General features: G+C 38.4%; 1 long non-coding RNA gene across 1 annotated transcript; it reads left to right on the top strand.

The window, feature by feature from the left end:
* The first annotated feature begins 26 nt into the window (after nt 1-26).
* On the top strand, nt 27-7,454 carry LOC147378065 (uncharacterized). The gene is made up of 2 exons (XR_015144397.1): nt 27-289; nt 6,762-7,454. It is a non-coding gene; the product is annotated as an uncharacterized LOC147378065 (long non-coding RNA).
* Nucleotides 7,455-22,711: the final 15,257 nt, after the last annotated feature.

The following is a 22,711-nucleotide window of genomic DNA, read 5'->3' on the forward strand; positions in this document are numbered from 1 at the left end:
AAGGGAAGGAGGGGTGTGCGCGAAATATGACTCGGGTTCCCTGAGGGGGCCATGAGGGGGCGTGGTCCGAGGAAGGACGTTTGTGATTGGTGGATTCTGTTCTGGCCGGGACGTTTGAACGGAAGTCTGGGGAGAGCCCTGAGAAGAGGAAAGGAGAGGGAATGAGCCCAGAATCCCCGGCAAAAAGGGTAACAGTTGTGATACCAGCGCTGCAGCAGAGGGTCGCGTCCAGTAATGGGGTAGAGTTTGGAGTTAACCATGCTTCCCTTTCTCTAGGCTCAAATTTCAGGTGAGGTTTTTCTAGTCCTTGAAGCCTTAAAAGAGACACAACCCCAAAGATATTAGAGTAATTCTGTTCTCTTAGAGAAATCTGTGGGAAGTCTTGTTGTTGTTGTTCAGTCGCTCAGTCGTGTCCACTCTTTGTGACCCCATGGACTGTAGCACTCCAGGTTTTCCCATCCTTCACCATCGGCTGGAGTTTGCTCAAACTCATGTTGATTGAGTTGGTGATGCCATCCAATCAGCTCATCTTCTGTCATCCCCTTCTACATGCCCTTTTCTCACACCCTTGAGTTTTTTTGTAGGTACACAAAGATTTCTAGGTTCTTGGGAATTTAGATATGAAGTCTAATGCATCTCTGATTGGCATCAGGCAGCAGGACACAGAAAAAGCGTTAGTTGTTACATATTTCCTGTCATTGGTGTTTGCCACCAACGAGATTTGCTTTTTAGGATTTTCAAAAACCAGCTTGAACAATAGGAATGCGGTAGATGTCCAACAACAATCTGTGGCCAGTTCAGTTCAGTTCAGTCACTCAGTCATGTCCGACTCTTTGTGACCCTATGAATTGCAGCACCCCAGGCCTCCCTGTCCATCACCAACTCCCCAAGTTGACTCAGACTCAATATCCATCGAGTCAATGATGCCATCCAGGCATCTCATCCTCTGTCGTCCCCTTCTCCTGCCCCCAATCCCTCCCAGCATCAGAGTCTTTTCCAATGAGTCAACTCTTCGCATGAGGTGGCCAAAGTACTTGAGTTTCAGCTTTAGCATCATTCCTTCCAAAGAACACCCAGGACTGATCTTTAGGATGGACTGGTTGGATCTCCTTGCAGTCCAAGGGACTCTCAAGAGTCTTCTCCAACACCACAGTTCAAAAGCATCAATTCTTCAACGCTCAGCTTTCTTCACAGTCCCAACTCTCACATCCATACATGACTACTGGAAAAACCATAGCCTTGATTAGATGGACCTTTGTTGGCAAAGTAATGTCTCTGCTTTTGAATATGCTATCTAGGTTGGTCATAACTTTCCTTCCAAGGAGTAAGCGTCTTTTAATTTCATGGCTGTAGTCACCATCTGCAGTGATTTTGGAGCCCCCCAAAATAAAGTCTGACACTGTTTCCACTGTTTCCCCATCTAATTCCCATGAAGTGATAGGACCAGATGCCATGATCTTCGTTTTCTGAATGTTGAGTTTTAAGCCAACTTTTTCATTCTGCTCTTTCACCTTCATCAAGAGGCTTTTTAGTTCCTCTTCACTTTCTGCCATAAGGGTGGTGTCATCTGCATATCTGAGGTTATTGATATTTCTCCCGGCATTCTTGATTCCAGCTTGTGCTTCTTCCAGTCCAGCGTTTCTCATGATGTACTCTGCAGAGAAGTTAAATAAGCAGGGTGACAATATACAGCCTTGACGTACTCCTTTTCCTATTTGGAACCAGTCTGTTGTTCCATGTCTAGTTCTAACTGTTGCTTCCTGACCTGCATATAGGTTTCTCAAGAAGCAGGTCAGGTGCTCTGGTATTCCCATCTCTTTCAGAATTTTCCACATTTATTGTGATCCACACAGTCAAAGGCTTTGGCATAGTCAATAAAGCAGAAATGGATGTTTTTCTGGAACTCTCTTGCTTTTTCCATGATCCAGTGGATGTTGGCAATTTGGTCTCTGGTTCCTCTGCCTTTTCTAAAATCAGCTTGAACATCTGGAAGTTCACGGTTCACGTATTGCTGAAGCCTGGCTTGGGGAATTTTGAGCATTACTTAGTAGTGTGTGAGATGAGTGCAATTGTGCAGTAGTTTGAGCATTCTTTGGCATTGCCTTTCTTTGGGATTGGAATGAAAACTGACCTTTTCCAGTCCTGTGGCCACTCTGAGTTTTCCAAATTTGCTGGCATATTGAGTGCAGCACTTTCACAGCATCATCTTTCAGGAGTTGAAATAGCTCCACTGGAATTCCATCACCTCCACTAGCTTTGTTCGTAGTGATGCTTTCTAAGGCCCACTTGACTTCACATTCCAGGATGTCTGGCTCTAGGTCAGTGATCACACCATCCTGATTATCTGGGTCGTGAAGATCTTTTTTGTACTGTTCTTCTGTGTATTCTTGCCACCTCTTCTTAATATCTTCTGCTTCTGTTAGGTCCATACCATTTCTGTCCTTTATTGAGCCCATTTTTGCATGAAATGTTCCCTTGGTATCTCTAATTTTCTTGAAGAGATCTCTAGTCTTTCCCATTCTGTTGTTTTCCTCTATTTCTTTGCATTGATCGCTGAGGAAGGCTTTGTTATCTCTTCTTGCTATTCTTTTTAACTCTGCATTCAGATGCTTATATCTTTTCTTTTCTCCTTTGCTTTTTACGTCTCTTCTTTTCACAGCTATTTGTAAGGCCTCCTGAGACAGCCATTTTGCTTTTTTGCATTTCTTTTCCATGGGGATATATTAATCTGTGGCCAGTTGTGTATAAATAAATTGCTATTGTTGTTTAGTCACTAAGTTGTGTCCAACTCTTTGGGACACCATTGACTGTAACCTACCAGCCTCCTCTGCCCATGGGGTTTTCCAGACAAGAATCCTGGGGTTGTTTGCCATTTTCTTCTTCAGGTGATCTTCCTGACTCAGGGATCGAACCGGAGTCTCTTGCGTTGGCAGGTGGATTCTTTACTACTGAGCCACCAGGAAAGCTCTATGTATGAATAAGGTTTGGCCAAATGTATGCTAAAGACAGAGAAGGGAAGGGAGAATCCAGTATTCTAAACTCAAGTGCTTGTGAGGCAAGGAACTCTAAAAAATCTTGTGGGAGAGAATATTAGTGAGAATTTAAAATATTACAGCCAACACTTATTGAGGCATACTATAGACCAGGGATTGAACTAGTCATTTCATATATTAACTGTTCTGAGTCTATATATGTGTATGCTTGAGCACACATACTGTTTTCTTTACTCTATATATCAAGTATTAAAAGCCTTGAAATAGCACAAATGAGCAAATGATAAAATGTAATTTTCTTATATATACTTCCACATGTAAGTAACTTCATAGCAGTGTAATATGCTAGCCTACTCTAAATTATTGAGTTCCACAAGACATCATAATAGTGTGACCAATCAAAAGTATTTATTATTACTAAATAAATCTATCTATTGCTTGTTAAAATGAAGCAGAGGCTAATTATATAATAATGAATATATAACCATATTTCAAGCTGGTTTTAGAAAAGGCAGAGGAACCAGAGATCAAATTGCCAACATCCGCTGGATCATGGAAAAAGCAAGAAAGTTCCAGAAAAACATCCATTTCTGCTTTATTGACTATGCCAAAGCCTTTGACTGTGTGGATCACAATAAATGTGGAAAATTCTGAAAGAGATTTTCCTGACCTGACCAGAGCACCTGACCTGCTTCTTGAGAAACCTATATGCAGGTCAGGAAGCAACAGTTAGAACTGGACATGGAACAACAGACTGGTTCCAAATAGGAAAAGGAGTACGTCAAGGCTGTATATTGTCACCCTGCTTATTTAACTTCTCTGCAGAGTACATCATGAGAAACGCTGGACTGGAAGAAGCACAAGCTGGAATCAAGAATGCCGGGAGAAATATCAATAACCTCAGATATGCAGATGACACCACCCTTATGGCAGAAAGTGAAGAGGAACTAAAAAGCCTCTTGATGAAGGTGAAAGAGCAGAATGAAAAAGTTGGCTTAAAACTCAACATTCAGAAAACGAAGATCATGGCATCTGGTCCTATCACTTCATGGGAATTAGATGGGGAAACAGTGGAAACAGTGTCAGACTTTATTTTGGGGGGCTCCAAAATCACTGCAGATGGTGACTACAGCCATGAAATTAAAAGACGCTTACTCCTTGGAAGGAAAGTTATGACCAACCTAGATAGCATATTCAAAAGCAGAGACATTACTTTGCCAACAAAGGTCCATCTAGTCAAGGCTATGGTTTTTCCAGTGGTCATGTATGGATGTGAGAGTTGGACTGTGAAGAAAGCTGAGCGTTGAAGAATTGATGCTTTTGAACTGTGGTGTTGGAGAAGATTCTTGAGAATCCCTTGGACTGCAAGGAGATCCAACTAGTCCATTCTAAAGGAGATCAGTCCTGGGTGTTCTTTGAACAGACTGAGGCTAAAGCTGAAACTGCAATACTTTGGCCACCTCATGCGAAGAGTTGACTCATTGGAAAAGACTCTGATGTTGGGAGGGATTTGGAGCAGGAGGAGAAGGGGACGACAGAAGATGAGATGGCTGGATGGCATCACTGACTCATTGGACATGAGTTTGAGTGAACTCCGGGAGTTGGTGATGGACAGGGAGGTCTGGCGTGCTGCGATTCATGGGGTCGCAAAGAGTCGGACACGACTGAGCGACTGAACTGAACTGAACCATATTTTGGCCATCAGCATCCATCCTATTCTGTGAATTACGTTACTATCTCTTGTTAGGTAGTAGGTACTGAAATATAATCCAAAAGCCCAAACATGTTCATGTTCTCCAAATGCAAATTTTAACTTTTTTGCTCTTATTTTTAGATTGACCTTTTAATTGTCTTGTCACTCTTGATAGGGATGGGGAGTTCTTATGTTTTAGAAATAATATTAATTGTAGTAACCATTAAATATACAGTTGTTTCAATAACTCTATGGTAATTAAAGTCTATGAGAAATACAAATAAAGATTTAAAGGGCAGAATAAAGAAACAAACTAAAGTAAGCACAAGATTTTCCCCCCACAGTCAAAAATTTACACAACCCTACAGGAGCCACTTCTGGAAAAAGTAATAACTCTCCATCATATGTCTGTATGAATTGTGTCATTTAAGGTAAGTCATTAACATTGTAATTCCTTCTCATAGGTCCCATTAATATTACTGTAATACCTATTTTCTTTCTCCATCCCCTCTTCTTTTTTCGTATTTTGTAAATCACTACTTTTCTAACCAGGTAGTACTAGTTATAAGGAACCTATCTGCTGTTGCAGGAGACATAAGAGTCTTGAGTTGATCCCTAGAACCCTGGGTCTAGGAAATGGGAACCCACTCCAGTATTCTTGCCTGGAAAATCCCATGGATAGAGGAGCCTGGCAGGCTACAGTCCATGGGGTCACAAAGAGTTGGACACAATTGAAGTGACTTAGCACACATGTGCTTTTCTAACAGGGGGTTCCCAGGTGGCTCAGTAGTCAAGAATCTACCTACCAGTCCAGGTTCGATGCATGGTACTGGATGCTTGGGGCTAGTGCACTGGGACGACCCAGAGGGATGGTATGGGGAGGGAGGAGGGAGGAGGGTTCAAGATGCGGAACACATGTATACCTGTGGCGGATTCATTTTGATATTTGGCAAAACTAATACAATTATGTAAAGTTTAAAAATAAAATAAAATTAAAAAAAAAAAAGAATCTACCTACCAATGCAGGAGATGTGGCTCAATCCCTGGGTTGGGAAGATCCCCTGGAGAGGGAAATGGCAACCCATTCCAGTATTCTTGCCTAGGAAATCCTGTGGCACAGAGGACCCTGGCAGGCAACAGTCTATGGGATCTCAAAAGAGTTGGTCACAACTTAGTGACTAAACAGCACCAACTTTTCTAACAATCATGGGCACAGACAGCCCTACTTTCTCTTTACTCTTTCTGAGAGCTGCACTTTCCTTTTTCGCTAGATGTCTTACATATACAAAGCTACTGTAACCAGTTGTTTGAGTTTACCCCTCCTTTCTAACAGATAGAGATCTCTACAAGGATTTTATTATGCTTATAGTGCCCAGAAGGCCATGGCTCATCTCTGGACTCTTGACAGTTCTCAAGCAGTCCTTTGGGCTCTCAGAACTTTTGTTTTATAACTTAATATAATAAATAGAAAAAGTTGCAAAATTGAAAGGAATCCTAGAAAAACTAATTTACATTGAAAATGACAGCATTAAAAGGTCACAAACTCCATTGTCTACAGAGGATAGGCCTACATCATAAATAATAAAACTGACCCTCTGTAATATAATAGGGAGTGGTAAAGACAGTAGCAGATTGAAAGGACATGTCATATTTGAAGGAGGCAGTCACTGTTTACCACCCACCAGTTATAAAATGAAGGCAACATTTAGCCAAACTTTCAGATTTTTCAAGGGACATCAGATATATCAGATTTTTATGTATCATTTCTCAATTTACCAATGTTGACAACAAATTAAATTTATTTTTAAAACATGTATCAAATTAAATGTATGCATAGGCCAAATTTGGGCTGTGGGCCACATACGTGCTATTTCTTTACTAAAAGGTAAAATGAATGGATACTGGAAATCTTAAAATTGGTTCCTGTGAGGAATTTAATGGAAAGGAATGGGAGAGGGGTGATGATTTTAACAAGTTTTTTTGTTGTTGGGATTTGAATTGGATCCCATCTGATATTTTTTGAGAGATTCCAATAAATATTTTAATTATTTTCAATTTTTCTTGGTTTTGGACAGGTGTTTTTTGGTGTGTTTTAATAAGCTTCTACCAAAACTGGACATTGAGAGGAATGAACTTCACATGAGGTATGGAACTCTAGCATATAATTTTGCCCGCCAAATGCCTGATAAAACAAGATTAGAGGAGAAAGCTATTTGGGAATTTGAAAGCTTATTTTTTGACTAATCTTGCTAGTTAAGTGACACTTATAGCATATGATTTAAACATGTGCATGGCAAAATCCAAGCTTTAGCGAAATACAAATTGCTACATGTCAGGACCTTAAGAATTATCTTTAACACTCAGTGAACTCTCAAATGCAATGATTTGGCTGACCATATTTGCATGCATTGTACTTTACCCACTATGAAGAGGATGGGAAATATCAGTTAGAAACATAATAAATCCTCCACAAAATACTTGGAAGCCAAATCCAGCAACATACAATAAAGAATTAAACACCTTGACAAAGTAGAATTTGTCCCAGCAATGCAAGATTGTTTTCACATTTTTTTTTTCAGCAAGGTTACAATCTTTATTAAATTTCTATTCTGCTTTACCTTAGTAATAAAATCAAAAGGAAATATAAATTAACACTTGAATCATTATAAGCTGAATACATCAGAGCATTCCTATGCAGCATTTCTCAATCTTTGTCACAGAAGTTCAGTTAACATTATAATCCATATCAATAGAATAAAAAGCAAAAATTACTTGATCATATTAATAGACCCAGAGACAGCATTTGAAAGAACTCAACAAAATAGAAGCTCAATAGGTTCTTCCACCTGATAAAGGACATCTGTGAAAAACCCATAACTAACATCATTTTTAATGGAAAGACTGAATATTTGCCCCCTACGAACACAAGCATGGTAAAGATGTCTTTTACCATTTCTAACTGACATTGTGCTTCCCTTGTGGATCAGACGACAAAGAATCTGCCTGCAGTGTAGGAGACCTGGGTTTCATCCCTGGGTCAGGGAGATCCCCTGGAGAAGGAAATGCCTACTCACTCCAGTATTCTTGCCTGGAGAGTTCCATGGACAGAGAAGCCTGCTGGGCTACAGACCATGAGATTGCAAAGAGCTGGACATGACTGAGGTACTAACACACAACAATCAACATTGTACTAGAGGCTTAAGCAGAGACAGATAAGAAAAAGAGGTAAAAGCCATCCATATTGGAAGGGAAGAAGTAATACCATGCAGATGATGTGATCTTGTATATCAAAAGTCCTAAGGAATACACTAAAAAATAATAGAAATAATAAAGTTCAGCAAGGTTGCAAGATGTAAGATCAATATACAACAATTAATTGTATTGCTCTACACTAGCAATGAATAATCTAAAAATGAAATTAAAAAAATAATTCCACTTATAATAGCATCAAAAAGAATAAAATATTTAGGGATTGGGGGCAGGAGAAGGGGATGACAGAGGATGAGATGGCTGGATGGCAGCACTAACTCGATGGACGTGAGTCTGAGTGAACTCCAGGAGTTGGTGATGGACAGGGAGGCCTGGCGTGCTGCAATTCATGGGGTTGCAAAGAGTCAGACACGACTGAGCAACTGAACTGAACTGAACTTAATAAATAAAGTAAAAACTTGTATACTGAAAGCTATAAAACATTGCTGAAAGAGATTAAAGACCTACATAGCACTAGGTATTCACTCTGGCCCATCTTGCTTCAGCTCTCCTTCCCTCTGAGACAAAGGTGCTGTTACCAGGGGGCGAGAGATCTTATGCTTAGAAGGAACAAAATCAGCTCAGACCTAATCCTCAGGGCTTCTACACATTGGGACCCTATACTGCCCCAATAGGTAGTGACACCCACTGAGCATAGGACAATCCCCAACTTACACATGGCTCTGTTTCTAGCCTCTCCATCTCCAGCCCCAGGAAAGTGATAGCTACCATTGAGAGAGCTAATTCTTAGGTAGGTTGATAAGGAGTTCAGGGCCCTCAAGGAAAAGAAAAAGGGGTCCAGGGTTCTCAAGGTAAAAGGGACAAACGTTTTTTCTATATTGCTTTGTCCTAGCTTAGTCACATCAGACGTTTTTTCTTAAACGCTGAGTTGTTATGACAACCATCTTCAAGACTAACTTTCTTTAAGCCCAGAGTTAATGATTATACAAGAAAACAGCTCATTTTGCTCAAAGGTATGTTTTTCCTTAAGTGAAGTGCAGTTGCTCAGTCATGTCCAACTCTTTGTGACCCCATGGACTGTAGCCTACCAGGCTTCTCCGTCCATGGCATTTTCCAGGCAAGAGTACTGGAGTGGGTTGCCATTTCCTTTTCCAGAGTATCTTCCCGACCCAGGGATTGAACCCGGGTTTCCCGCATTGTAGGCAAATGCTTTACCATCTTTGTTTTTCCTTAAGCTCTGTACTAATGATTATATGCACTGGTCATAGCAAACACCCTCTTCCAACAACACAAGAGAAGATGGTACACATGGACATCACCAGATGGTCAACACCGAAATCAGACTGATTATATTCTTTGCAGCCAAAGATTGAGGAGCTCTATACAGTCAACAAAAACAAGACCAGGAACTGACTGTGGCTCAGATCATGAACGCCTTATTGCCAAATTCACACTGAAATTGAAGAAAGTAAGGAAAACCACTAGACCATTCAGGTATGACCTAAATCAAATACCTTATAATTATACAGTGAAAGTGAGAAATAGATTTAAGGGACGAGATCTGATAGAGTGCCTGATGAACTATGGAGAGATGTTCATGACATTGTACAGGAGACAGGGATCAAGACCATCCCCACGGAAAAGAAATGCAAAAAAGCAAAATGGCTGTCTGAGGAGGCCTTACAAATAGCTGTGAAAAGAAGAGAAGCAAAAAGCAAAGGAGAAAAGGACAGATATACACATCTGAATGCAGAGTTCCAAAGAATAGCAAGAAGAGATAAGAAAGCCTTCCTCAGTGATCAATGCAAAGAAATAGAGGAAAACGACAGAATGGGAAAGACTAGAGATCTCTTCAAGAAAATTAGAGATACCAAGGGAACATTTCATGCAACAATGGGCTTGATAAACGACAGAAATGGTATGGACCTAACAGAAGCAGAAGATATTAAGAAGAGGTGGCAGGAATACACAGAAGAACTGTACAAAAAAGATCTTTACGACTGAGATAATCACGATGGTGTAATCACTCATCTAGACCCAGACATCCTGGAATGTGAAGTCAAGTGGGCCTTAGAAAGCATCACTACGAACAAAGCTAGTGGAGGTGATGGAATTCCAGTGGAGCTATTTCAACTCCTAAAAGATGATGCTGTGAAAGTGCTGCACTCAATATGCCAGCAAATTTGGAAAACTCAGAGTGGCCACAGGACTGGAAAAGGTCAGTTTTCATTCCAATCCCAAAGAAAGGCAATGCCAAAGAATGCTCAAACTACCGTACAATTGCACTCATCTCACACACTAGTAAAGTAATGCTCAAAATTCTCCAAGCCAGGCTTCAGCAGTACGTGAACCGTGAACTTCCAGATGTTCAAGCTGATTTTAGAAAAGGCAGAGGAACCAGAGATCAAATTGCCAACATCCACTGGATCATGGAAAAAGCAAGAGAGTTCCAGAAAAACATCTATTTCTGCTTTATTGACTATGCCAAAGCCTTTGACTGTGTGGATCACAATAAATGTGGAAAATTCTGGAAGAGATGGGAATACCAGAGCACTTGACCTGCTTCTTGAGAAACCTATATGCAGGTCAGGAAGCAACAGTTAGAACTGGACATGGAACAACAGACTGGTTCCAAATAGGACAAGGAGTACGTCAAGGCTGTATATTGTCACCCTGCTTATTTAACTTCTCTGCAGAGTACATCATGAGAAACGCTGGACTGGAAGAAGCACAAGCTGGAATCAAGAATGCCGGGAGAAATATCAATAACCTCAGATATGCAGATGACACCACCCTTATGGCAGAAAGTGAAGAGGAACTAAAAAGCCTCTTGATGAAGGTGAAAGAGGAGAGTGAAAAAGTTGGCTTAAATCTCAACATTCAGAAAACGAAGATCATGGCATCTGGTCCCATCACTTCATGGGAAATAGATGGGGAAACAGTGGAAACAGTGTCAGACTTTATTTTTGGGGGCTCCAAAATCACTGCAGATGGTGACTGCAGCCATGAAATTAAAAGATGCTTACTCCTTGGAAGAATAGTTATGACCAACCTAGATAGCATATTTGGAGAAGGAAATGGCAACCCACTCCAGTGTTCTTGCCTAGAGAATCCTATAGATGGAGAAACCTGGTGTGCTGCAGTCCATGGGGTCGCACAGAGTCAGACACGACTGAAGCGACTTAGTAGTAGTAGTAGTAGTAGTAGATAGCATATTGAAAAGCAGAGACATTACTTTGCCAACAAAGGTCTGTCTAGTCAAGGCTATGGTTTTTCCAGTGGTCATGTATGGATGTGAGAGTTGGACTGTGAAGAAAGCTGAGCATTGAAGAATTGATGCTTTTGAACTGTGGTGTTGGAGAAGACTCTTGAGAATCCCTTGGACTGCAAGGAGATCCAACCAGTCCATTCTGAAGGAGATCAGCCCTGGGATTTCCTTGGAAGGAATGATGCTAAAGCTGAAACTCCAGTACTTTGGCCACCTCACGCGAAGAGTTGACTCATTGGAAAAGACTCTGATGCTGGGAGGGATTGGGGGCAGGAGGAAAATGGGATGACAGAGAATGAGATGGCTGGATCTCGACTTGAGAGGGTTTCTCCGAGTCGATGGCATCACTGACTCGATGGACATGAGTTTGAGTGAACTCTGGGAGTTGGTGATGGACAGGGAGGCCTGCCGTGCATGAGGTTGGAAAGAGTTGGACAGGACTGAGCGACTGAACTGAACTGAACTGACTGAAAGACCTCACCAGAGCTACTCCCATAATTTACATTTTAAGTTAACAGGATTAGCCAGAAGGTTTAATCCAGAGACTGTCCTCAGGCAGGATACATTATTGTTATATAATCGTAAAGAATATAGAAGGAAAAAAAGTTTGTCCTTTCTTCCTCCTTGAGAATTCCAGACCCCTCTCTCCTTGGGGACCCCTAGACTTCTTATCAACTTGCCTAGGAAATGACTCTCTTATAATGAAAGGACATCTTTTTGGGGTGTTAAAGCAATAAAGGCAATATGAATATCAAGTAAAATAGACTTCAGAACAAAGAATAGTTGTACAAGATGTTACCTTTAGTTATTTTTAGGGGAACTTGAGCAAATGATATATGGGATCTCTCTGTTATTACTTCTACAACTGCTTGGATATAAGTTCAATTTAAAAAAAAATTTCTTTGGGCTAATTTTTATCTTACTGCAGGCAACAGTTTTGCCAGTTGTTTGCTATCACATAACATAAGTCACCATATTTCAAGGGTTCAATTTAATTGTAATTGAATTAATATTCTGGATTCCCCACACTGCCACCAGCCTCCGAAATCCATCTAGGCATTTTTTTGCAGAGGAAAGGAAATGTCATTATTCCTCTTATGTGAAGAAAGTCCTTACTTACCAGAGAATGAAAGCAAAAGAAAGCAAAGAGAATCACATCTTAGTTTTAGTCCCTGAGGTCCTGGGCCACCTTTGTTTCTGGGAATTACCTCACTAGCCTTTTTTTAAGAACAACTTTTTCATATTTTATTAAAATGCATGAATTTTATATATATTATTTATATTTTATATATATTACTTTTTTTGACTCCATGGCATGCAGGATCTTCCCCAACCAGGGATCTCAAACCCTTGCCCCCTACATTGGGAGTGTGGAGTCTTGCCAAGAAAGTCCCTGCTTAGTGAATTTTTAAATTTATAACTTAATTTTTAGAAAAGTTTTATATTTACAGAAAAACTGAATGGAAAGTGTAGAGAGTTCCCATATTCCCCCTCCCCACAACTCTAGTTTTATTATGGTAGTAATTACATCTTCCATTACAATGGTATATTTGTTACAATTGATGAGCCAATAGTGTTAATTACTTGTTTGTAGTTTTATAATGGTTCAACTTTTGTCTTTTATATTTGTGGATTTTGTCAGATATATATGTCATGTGTCCATTGTAGTAACAAACTGTATAGTTTCACTACTCTAAATATCTCCTATACTCCAGTTATTTTATCCTTCCTTTCCTCCCTCCCCCAGAACTATTGGAAATCTCTGTTCTTTCTGTTGTCTCTATAGTTTTGCCCTTTCCAGTATGTCATGTAGTTGAAATCATCTAGTATGTAGGCTTTTCAGATTAACTTTTTTCACTTAGCAATATGTATTCAGGTTTCCTCCATGTTTTTTTTTTTTGTGGCTTAATAGCTCATTTCTTTTTATTGCTGACTAATCCATTGTATTGCTGTACCACAGATTCTTTATCCATTTACTTATTGAAGAACATCTTGATTGCTTCCAAGTTTTGGCAATTATGAATAAAACTACTATAAATACTTGTGTAGAGGTTTTTGCGTGGACGTCAATTTTCCAAGTCATTTCGGTAAATACCAAGGCATATAGGGTTGATGGATCATATGCTAAGAGTATGTTTAGTTTTGTAAGAAGCTGCCAACTGTCTTCCAAAATGACTACTATTTTTGCATTCCTACTAGCAGTGAATGAGAATTCCTGTTGCTCGACATTCTCACCAGCATTTGGTATCGTCGGTGTTTTGGCTTTTAGCCATTCTAATAGACGTGTAATGGCATCTCATTGTTTCGTTTTGCAATTCTCTGATGACATATGTTGAGTGTCTTTCCATATGCTTACTTGCCATGTTTTTTTTTTTTTTTTCTTATTGCTGAGTTGTAAGAGTTCTATATACATTTTGGATACAAATCCTTTACCAGATATGTATTTGGCAAAGATTTTCTCCCAGCCTATGGATTGTCTTTCATTCTGTTAATAGTGTCTTTCACAATGAAGAAGTTTTAAATTTTAGTGAAATCCAACTTATTAATTTTTTCTTTCATGAACTGTTTCTTAAAAGTCATTGCCAAACCCAAGGTCACCTAGACTTTCTTGTATGTTATCTTCAAGGAATTTTACTGTTTTACATTTTACATATATGACTATGATATCTTTTGAGTTAATTTTTGTGTCAGGTATAAGATCTGTGTATAAATTCATTTTTTAAATATGTGGATATACAGTTGTGCGGGCACCGTTTGTTGAAAAGATTATCTTTTCTCCATTGTATTGTCTTGATCCTTTGTCAAAGAATATTTTGACTATATTTGTGTTGTTCTATTTCTGGGCTCTTCATCCCATTCTATTGAGCTTGTCAATAGCTTTTTAATAATTTCCCTTAATTTCTTATGCTGATTTGAGTTGAATTTTTATCAGTTCCTGCTGAAATATCACTGATTAATTCAAACACTTGGTACATGCCAAGCACTGTGCTAATCTCTTTACATAAATTTAACCACAGCAGTCTTTTGAAATAAACGAGGAAACTTGGGGTTTGCCAGTTTAAGTAACATGTTCAAAATCATACCACTTATAAGTGATCCAGACTCTGCCTGTCTATATTGTATTATCTGTCAAAGAGGACCTTGTTACTCCTTACTCGGACTATTACAATTGCTCTAATAGTCTTTCTTCTGCTAATTACTGCCTTTAACTGGGAAGCCCAATTATACTATAGTTATCTTCTAAATTAAATACTGAGTTCTCAGCCAACATTTAAAGCCTGACCTACTTCTCCAGCTTTTTTCCCCCAGTATTCTTACTTGCTCAGTTGGACTGCTCTATGATTTTATATTACCCTCTCTGCTTTAATATGTCAGTATGTGACCTAACCTATTCCTATACTTGCTACATCTCCAAGTATTAAAATTCCTTTTGTCAAAATTCATCTCAAATGACTCTTCTCCCTTGACCCTTCTCCATTTTGTATCCCAACTTCACACTAAAATTGGAATTGAGAACTTTCTCCTTAAAATAACCAAAGCATTTCTTTTAAACCTCACTTATGGCACATCTATATGCCTTGTGTTTAGTTATGTGAATTTAATTTATTGTTACTACTAGACCACCACCTCCTCGACAGCTTGTGTAGTACATAGAACCTGGCATTCATTTAAAAATATTCGTTGAGTATATAATATCTGTACCAAGAATCGCACTGAATGCTGGAGTGGCACAGATAAAAGACATGGCCACTGCCTTAAGAAAAAAAAAAAAAAGTACAGAGTAGTAGAAGCTAGATCAGAAGGCAGTTGAAAGTGAAGGTCGCTCAGTTGTTTCCAACTCTTTGTGACCCCATGGACTATAGTCCATGGTATTCTCCAGGCCAGAATACTCGAGTGCGTAGCCTTTCCCTTCTCCAGGGGATCTTCCCAATCCAGGGAAGCCCAGGTCTCCCGCATTGCAAGTGGATTCTTTACCAGCTGAGCCACCAGGGAAGCAGTTACTTTTCTGTAATTTAAGTTCTGTTTTGAAAGTAAACCTCTCATACTGTGGGATGGAGTATGGAGTGTGGAGTACTTAATACAGTTTGAGTTTGGAAAGGAGAGAAGACTTATCAGAGGACAACAGATAAGAGTTAGGATCTTGACTAGCAATATATGGAATAGCAGAAAGGCCTAAGAGATCATAACACATTTGGTGTGCATGTAGTTCAGATTAGCTATACCATAGTGATTGAGTTAAAGGATGGCAAAGAATGACGCCAAAGAAGCAGAGAAGGGCTGCATGCTGAGGAAATGTCTGAGTCTTGCAAAAAAGGAAGCATGAAGGACATGAAATTCAGTATAAGGTTTCAAACAAGGATCTGTCATGATCTCATTCATGCAGATGGATCATGCTGACAGTTATGTGGGTAATAAATCGGAATTGGCTGAGACTAATGAGAGGAAGGAAGACCAGCTAGCAGAATGTTACAGTAGTCTAGGCTGTATAGTATTTGGATCTGAATAGTCCAAGGAGCGGAGAAGGCAATGGCACCCCACTCCAGTACTCTTGCCTGGAAAATCCCATGGACGGAGGAGCCTGGTGGGCTGCAGTCCATGGGGTTGCTAGAGTCGGACACGACTGAGCGACTTCACTTTCACTTTTCACTTTCATGCATTGGAGAAGGAAATGGCAACCCACTCCAGTGTTCTTGCCTGGAGAATCCCAAGGACAGGGGAGCCTGGTAGGCTGCTGTCTATGGGGTTGCACAGAGTCGGACACGACTGAAGCGACTTAGCAGGCAGCAGCAGCAGTCCAAGGAGAAAAGAGGACTTAATTTGAGAGATGTTTAGGAGATAGAATTTATATTGCTTCTCGGCCTTTTGGCTAAGATCAAGTGTGGAATGTATAAGACTTGGTGATGGGATAGTGTAATTCTTTAAGATCTCAAGTTCTCTATACCTGGGGATTCATCTAAGCAGTATCTTTGTCCTGATATTTTGAAGAGATACTCCTTCCTAGTCTACTGTATAAATTACTAGAATCCATCTCCCTCCTCATCACCAATAGCCTCCTGGCCAAAAGAGCCTCTATTGCCAAAGGAACTTGCTGAGGAGGTTCTGCCTTATTATCAGAGTCCGCTTCTAGTAGATAAAAGAGCTCCTGCTCACATTGCCAAACTTGAGCGAGATATACTCCGAAAATGAAAATTAGAACTTATCTTTTTTTGAAATAATGTTGAAAGATAGGTACTTAGATATATCATGTGTTAAATGTCCCTTTTATGGTCTACTCTAGGAACATGAAAACTGTTTATGCCACTTCGGTGACAAGTTCTAAACATCCTCCTCTTTTAAAAAAAACTTCAAATTCGGTTGAAGTCTTCTTATATATATACTGATGAATAACGGAGTAGGGAATGGTTCACCTCACCAAGAAGTAATATTTTATTGCTGACATTCCTGAGAACTGCTGTCACATAATGACAATGGTAATAAAAAAGTAGACCTATTTTTAGTTGGTTTTATTATTGTCGAACACGACTGAGCGACTGATCTGATCTGATCTGATTATTGTCTTTAAATTTTTCTTTCAGCTAATGCATCCCATATTATATGCTCTCAGAGCTGATAGTTTCCTCTCTCCCCTCTGCCCCAGTTAGTACACCACTGCCTACATCTGAGTTAGAAGTTGTGAAATGGAAATCAGAGATACATTGTGAGACAGGGAAAATTACTGAAGGAAAGAAACTTGGACATAAATTTATGTTCTTCATTTCACCAACAAAATGATCTGGGCTGATAACAACTTCTCTGAGCTTCAGTTTTCCCATTATTAAAACAGGGTTTAAATACCTATTTTGTTGTGGATTAAATAATGTAAACTTTCTGTGCTCAGTCGTGTCTGACTCTCTGCAACCCTATGGACTGTACTCCACCAGACTCCTCTTTCCATGGGATTTTCCCAGCAAGAATACTGGAGTAGATTGCCATTTCTTTTCCTTGGGATCTTCCCAACCCAGGCATCAAACCTAGGTCTCCTGTATTGCTGGCAGATTCTTTATCCTTGAGCCACCTAGGGAATAATGTATTTAAAGTATCTGACACTTAGCAAATATTCTCAACAATATTAATTCTCTCCTATTTTTATATTTTATAGCTTCCCAAGATATTTTGAATATATTTTTTATGTTTGAGAAATTTCCAATCTTAATGTTAAAGTGCTGCTTCCCCAAGGTAAGCTCTGAAAACGAAATTTCCAGACTCTCATAGTAAAGGGACAGACATGTGACCTAGGCTTCAACATTCAGCACACCTTCATAGACTTTGATTTGGAAGTTAGCAGCTTTGAGGAAGCCAAGATTCTGTTTGGAAATCAATTTGCTGATAAAGGCATATGACATTTGGGGGTGGCAGTGCTTGTTAGGCTAAATTCCTAGGGCAGAAGTCACTTTGGTGGGAGTGGGAGTGGCAGCAGTTGCTTTTAGTGTTTGTTGCTGCAGAAGTATGTAGTACTCTGACTTCCTCATTGGGCCAGTTAAACTTCCTTTCTGCTCATTCAGTAAGAATTAGCATATGTTACTTGCCACAGTGAGCCTTAACTGATACATATTTCATCATTAGTATTGCTTCCTTTGAGTAGCAGGTTAAGCAGAATGTCAAGGAAGAGGCAATAGTGTAATTTATAATCACCTTAAATAAAAGTACATAATTCTGGAAAGTATATCCCAGAAAAGTTTTGTGAACTATAATTGGAGATTGAGGAATATAGCTTTTGAGGAAATTACATATAATATTAGAATACTTTTGTCAAATGTTTTTCTCTGTAGCTCTTGGAAATAGTTAAGAGAACTTAGGCTTTCATGTCCCTCAAAGAAATTCTTTCAGAACCAGTTTATAAAGAAAATTTAATCCCTGGATACTGATTCTGCAAAGCAGTCTCAGGTGAGTTCATCAATTCTGTCAAAGCCAGAATCAAAATAAATCAGGCATTATATGGCATATTAAATTTCTGGAGCTCAACTTATTTCCCTTAATCTCTTAGCAGCAGTAACAGAGTGGCAGCTCTCACTCATTGCAGTGGGGAAGTAACAAAGCAAGAGAAAAATTGCTGTTGCAAAATGAAGCACATCAACGCATTTCCATCTAATGCATTATGGTTCATGAATCTCCTAGGAGCCAGAAAAACACAGTGAAGTCTTTAAAAGCGAATCCAGATGTCAGTCATCACCACGGCAGTGCTTTAATTATCAAAAAACAAAGAAATAACTCCTTAGGTACATTCTAAGCAGGTGTTCCTTCACAGAAAACAGAATAGCTGAAGAAACAGCTGTGGCATTCTATCTGCTTCAAGAGGAAAGGGAACTGCGACCTAAATAACAGAGACTTTCCGACGGAGCAAAGATAAATCACAATTATCAGAATTTTGCAAGTATTAACATATAACATGATGACTAATATTAATTACTCCATTTTCCAGATGAGAAAACTGAGTGCCTTATATGACAAACATTTCTAATTCAAAGTCTGTCAGTCTTCGACAAGTTTACCACAAAATGAATTGATTTTGCTAGATCTTTTAACTATCATAGGACACGAAGTGATTTTCTAGAAAACATTTGTGTGTTTTACACAAATAATCCATTTTCATCTTGGAAAATATAAAGGTGAACAAAAAGGAAACTTTTAAACCATCTCTAATAACTGCTATTTCAAACTGGGATTTTAAAGCTGGGCCCATGGTTGACTTCAGGAAATCTGTGAATCTCTGAAACCAAACAAACAAAAAGACCATGTGCATTTTTCTGGGGTGAGGGTATATATACCTTCATCAGTTTCTCAAATTGTCATTCAAAAATTATGAACTACCTCCATCCTTCTGGACTTTATGTATGGGACTGGAGGAACAAAGATGCTGTCCACAAGTCACAGCCTGAGAAGGAAGGTGGCCTTCATCTAAAATTTTATGTTGGTCAAAACAAGTAGTAATTTCTAAAATTTGACTTGGCTTTTGTGCAGTAAATTGTGGAAAGTTAGGAATATTTCCTTTTCTCCTTAAGGGTTTTATTTATTTATTTATTGACTTATAAGTTGATTTACAATGTTGTATTAGTTTCTGGCATACAGCAAAGTGATTCAGGTATATGTATATGTATATATATATATATAATATATACACTCTTTTTCATATTCTTTTCCATTATAGTTTATTTGAAGGCATTGAGTATAGTTCCATGTGCTATACAGCAGGTCCTTGTTGCTTACATATTTTATATATAGTAGTGTGTATATGTTAATCCCAAACTCCTAGTTTATCTCCTCCTCCCCATCTCCTTTGGTAAAAATAAGTTTGTTTTCTATGTCTGTGATTCTGTTTCTGTTTTGAAAATAAATTCATTTGTATGCGACCCCATAGACGGCAGCCCACCAGGCTCCCCCGTCCCTGGGATTCTCCAGGCAAGTACATTGGAGTGGGTTGCCATTTCTTTCTCCAATGCATGAAAGTGAAAAGTGAAAGTGAAGTCGCTCTGCCATGCCCGACTCTTAAAAACCCCATGGACTGCAGCCTTCCAGGCTCCTCCGTCTATGGGAGTTTCCAGGCAAGAGTACTGGAGTGGGGTGCCATTGCCTTCTCCATCATTGTTTTAGATTACACATATGATTGACATCTTATGATATTTATCTTTGGTGGACTTACTTCTCTTAGTATGTTCATCTCTAGGTCCATTCATGTTGCTACAAATGGCATTATTTCATTCTTTTTTATGGCTGAATAATATTCAACTGTATATACCACATCTTTATCTATTCATTTGTTGATGGACATTCAGATTGCTTCTGTCTTGGCTATTATAAATAGTGCTGCAGTGAACACTGGAGTGAACATTGGAACACTGGAGTATCCCAATGCACTGATCCATATAGCAGTTTGGAATCTCTTATCTGGTCTGCCTGTGAGTGTAAATATATACTATATAGTTCAGTTCAGTTCAGTTCAGTCGCTCAGTCGTGTCCGACTCTTTGCGACCCCATGAATCATAGCACGCCAGGCCTCCCTGTCCATCACAAACTCAGAGTTCACTCAGACTCACGTCCGTTGAATCAGTGATGCCATCCAGCCGTCTCATCCTCTGTCGTCCCCTTCTCCTCCTGCCCCCAATCCTTCCCAGCATCAGAGTCTTTTCCAATGAGTCAGCTCTTCTCATGAGGTGGCCAAAGTACTGGAGTTAAGTATATATATATATAAATGAATCACTTTGCTGTATACCTGAAACTAACACAACATTGTAAATCAACTATACTTCAATGAAAATGAATCACTATCAAAAAATCTAATGAATTAAACTCATACATGTGTTAAATTAAGGCTCTCAAACATTCAAGCACAATTCTTGTTCTTTTTACAATTGAAATTAGCACCTTAGGTCTAACATCTAACCTTCTTAACTTTTCTGATTTAGATGTTAGACCTAAGGTGTTAATTTCAACTGTAAAAAGAATAAGAATTGTGCTTGAATGTTTGAGAGCCCTAATTTAACACATGAATGAGTTTAATTCATTAGATTTTTTGATAGTGATTCATTTTCATTGAGGTATAGTTGATTTACAATGTTGTGTTAGTTTCAGGTATACAGCAAAGTGATTCATATATATATATATATATTTTTTTTTCTTTTCAGATTCTTTTCCCATATAGGTTATCACAAAATATTGAGTATAGTTCCCTGGGCTATAGAGTCTGTCTTGTTATTAATTCATTAGATTTTTAATAGTTATAAATCTTAGGTTTTGCCTGTTGAATTGTTTGTCTGCCTTGTCAGTTGGGTAAAGTAGCTCAGATAATCAGATATCTTAAATGGGTTATTATGGTTTAAAAGACTTAATTTTTTTGTAAATGAGGAGTTATCTTTTTAAGGAATCATAATCTGTTGAACTTATGAATTAATTGAACATTAAGCAAGGAATGAATAAAAGTGATTTATAATGTATTTTTATGTCCCACAGTATTGATAATGATGAAAAAGTCTGACCATATCAAGTATTAGAAAGATGAAGATCTCTTTGCTTGAGGGAATGCAAAGTGATGGAATCCTTTGAGACACAATTTGACAGACCTCACAACTCAATGATTCTATTCCTAGGTATTTATCCTAGAAAGGTTCTTACATGTATACACTAAGAGATATGTTTCAAGAATGTTCATAGTAGCCTTGATCATAATATCAAAATAAAACAGAAGAACAACTGAAAACAACCCAATGTCCATTGACAGCAAATGGATATGTAAATTATTGGTTTTTCAAATTATGGAATATTATACAGCAGTGAAAATGAGTGGGAATAACTAAAATAAATCTCAGAAAGATAGTGTTGAGTAAAAAAGCAAATCATACCAACACAATTCTATAAAGCAATTATTCTTCAATTTAAAAATAAATTAATTGAAATAAAGAAAAAAAGCAAATCACAGATAAAGCATACTGTCATCTATGTTCAAAAACATAAAACTAAACAATATGATTTCAACATATACACACTCATTTGTAGATAAAACTGTTATGGAAAGTGAGAGGATTATAAACAGAAAATAGGTAGTTGTTTCTGGAAGAGATGGTAGGGGAAGAGGATTTGATCAGGGAGAGGTTCAGAAAGCTTCAAGGGTGATAATCTTTTCCTTGAGCTGGGTTGTGGCTCCATGGATATGTATTTTATTATTCTTTGAGCCATGTATATTATTTTATGTCTCATTGTATGTGTGTATACATACATATATGCACACATTCTTTTATAAATATGAGATAATTTATAATTTTAAAAAATCTGCAGATTAAAATAAAGTGAATTTATTAGATTTCTAAGTTGTGTTTCAAGTCTTAAGAAAAACTAGTTTTATACTTACGACTTGAATATATTGGATGCTATTGAAAGTGCAACAGACGTTAAGTACTGCATTACTTTTCAACCATCAAAGTCCTTTAGAACATTTCAAAACTCAGCTGGTATAGTTGATAACCTCTCTTTCTGGCTGCCCTTTCTCCCCTCTCCAATGGCATTCCTAACGTAATATCTTGATGAATCTTGGCTTTTACAAAAGATGGAAAGAGCAACTTTTGGTTTTAAACTAAACCAGCTACAAAACTCCCCTGACAAAGGGAATCTAAAGCATAGCTGTCTGCTTGAAATGGAGGGAGAGAATAATATAGGGAAATATGAAGAGGACAAGCGCAAACTAACAACTCAGATTACCTTGTTATAGATGTTCTATTACATTTTTATATTATTTTTCTTTCCATATTTAATGTTTTTCAGAATATTTAACCAAACTGATTCCTTCCCATCAGTTTATTATAAATAATATTCATTTAAAAACTCTATATCCTATTTAAACAGCATTAATAGCCAGAAGTTTTTTTTTCCCTCCCAAATACTTTTGATAGTTTATTTCAAATTGGTCTATTCCTGAAATTCAGTCTTCCATCCTGGCATCTGAGTCAATGAAAAAGCCTTAAATCATCCCTAGTGACTTCATAATCAAATTTCCTTCAATGAAATCCTTGTGTGGGTATT

Source organism: Bos grunniens, chromosome 2 (genome assembly GCF_055505025.1).
Source record: "Bos grunniens cultivar Pamir isolate PY7600 chromosome 2, Bosgru_T2T1.0, whole genome shotgun sequence".
Lineage (NCBI taxonomy): Eukaryota > Metazoa > Chordata > Mammalia > Artiodactyla > Bovidae > Bos > Bos grunniens.